This window comes from Anopheles marshallii, chromosome 3 (genome assembly GCF_943734725.1).
Source record: "Anopheles marshallii chromosome 3, idAnoMarsDA_429_01, whole genome shotgun sequence".
NCBI classification, from domain to species: Eukaryota; Metazoa; Arthropoda; class Insecta; order Diptera; family Culicidae; genus Anopheles; species Anopheles marshallii.
In genome coordinates, this window is record NC_071327.1 from 43,364,836 (window position 1) to 43,367,237 (window position 2,402).

Consider the following 2,402-nt stretch of genomic DNA (forward strand, 5'->3'; position numbering starts at 1 on the left):
AACAATATTGCGTTTCTACGAACCAAAGACTTATTGCTGCCGTTCCACCAAAAGCTCATGCGCTACATCTGCGATGTTCGACCAGGATCTGTTGGGTGTTGACGTTTCACCAAAGTCTTTGTCACACAAAGCCTTCAAAGCCTAAGTCACTATTGTTGCTGTCGATGTGATGTGATGATCGAATTTCACTGAACTGGTAACCAATGTCCACTTTTGCTGACGCTCTTACACAATTAAAAACGCAGGCTAATTTCAGGAACACAACACAACCGCCTAATTGTACAAGTCTTCGCGAAACACACACACCCTTTGAACCCGTTGTACCGGATCGAAGTTATCGGTGAAAAACTATTCCCGGAAAGTTTCTGTATCGTATTCAATCTCTTTTAGACGCCTTGCATGTACACACACACACACACACGTTAACGCATGTCCACGATCCGACCACCGACGTGAAAAGTTCCCGGAAACAACGTACCCTTGTATACTGCAATAAAGGACAGCAAATCAACTTCGCTTCCACACACACACACACACACACACACGCTACTCTCCAACTAGCTAATCGGACCGACAATTCATTGAATTGCTTGTGCTCCCGTGCCCTAAAGGCTTGCACCTATACGTTTACGCATGCTACGAACGGACTACGGACGCGGACAGTTTCTGGGACACTTTCTTAACTTTCCACTCACACGCGCACACACACTGATTTACTAATCATGCTAAATTCACCGAATTTCTTGAGCACACGTCTGTTCAAGGTTATTACCGAGGATTGTGCTTAGCTACTTCTAACAATATTTCCGTGAAACAAGCACAACTTTCTTCATGCATGCATAAAGAACACTTTCCGATTATGCGACTTTATCTGCGTTCCACATACACAGAAAAACGCACTCATAGCAGTTTAGTTTAAGATTAACACCTTTCGCGACGTTTTCACCTTGCTGGCTTGCACTCGCAGTATTGTTACTCAAACATATGAAACACTTTTCGCGAATCTTTGTAATTCCCGACTACATTAATCGAATTGTTCCTAATTACTCGCGTCTATTATGCACATCAACACTTTCCCCGACTATGAATTCACAGGTTTGTTCAAGCTAACACTGTACACGCAATGCTCACACGGATACGCGCTATAAAGATTAAGTTCGAAATTTGTTGCGGCACCGCCGCACTTATTCTTTAAAGACCGTCTTTTCTGTCTTATGATCTTTGTTTAATAAGTTGTTTTTAATCTAACAATTTCTGCAAACTCTAACATAGTTCACTTATGAGCGTACTATCGCAAAAAGAGACCGCTTCCTCTCCGTTCGCTCCTTTTATTATATTTGCAGGAGAGAAGAACCTGTCAACAGTGCACTCAACCTACCCTTGTGGGGTTTTGTTGTTGACGTTTACCCTCGCTATTTGTTAGGTTCCAACAGTAGGCTGTTTCAACGTCTAAATAATTCATGATTTATTTGTCCCTTCCAGCGATTGTTAATAATGTACGAACCGTATTATACCTTGTAACTGGGGCAAATGTTTCGTCATAGTCAGTTCCATAAACTTGGTTAAACCCTTGCGCGACTATCCTAGCTTTGAAACGTACTATCTGCCCTTCTTCATTTTTCTTTATTTTGTATACCCAACGGCTTCCAATCACTTTTTACCGGGAAGTACCACCAAACTCCATGTATCATTCTTCGCATGTGACTCTAATTCCGCGCCCATCGCCTTTTTACACGAACTGGAATTGTTCAAATGCATTGCTTCGACCCACGTTGTAGGTTCTTCTGCGATTTCAGCAACACCAACGATGAACTCGTTCAAATAGGACGGCCGCTTACCTCGAGTTTCACGTACAGGCAAATGAGTACTCACCCCATTATCATCGGGTTCCAAGCATTCAATAGATCTAGCTGTTGCATCAAGAAAATCTGCTTCTCCGGAATCTAGTTCTTCCTGTCCATCTGTTGTCACTACGGCACTATGTGCTTAAACAACGCTTTCATTGTTCTCACTTTGACTCGACATAGGATCATCACACCGGGTATCGGACTGCCCGTTTTCTAGGAACCAAGCATCACGACTTATTGTAATCTTTACTGTCTTTTCATCCAAAAAACGATATGCTTTCTGTTGTTCCGCGTATCCAAGAAGTGTGAGTTTCGTTGCTTTACTAGCGAATTTAAAACGCTTATTCTTGGGAACATGTACCCAAGCTTTACAACCATATACCCGAAGATGATCGACACACGGTTTTCTTTTGAACCACTTTTCATACGGGGTACAATATACTGCATTCAACGTTAGACGATTCTGCAAATAAGCTGCACTCAGCACTGCTTCACCCCAATATCTTTTGTTCAAATTAGCATCCAACAGCATGGTTGTTGTCATTTCTTGCAAAT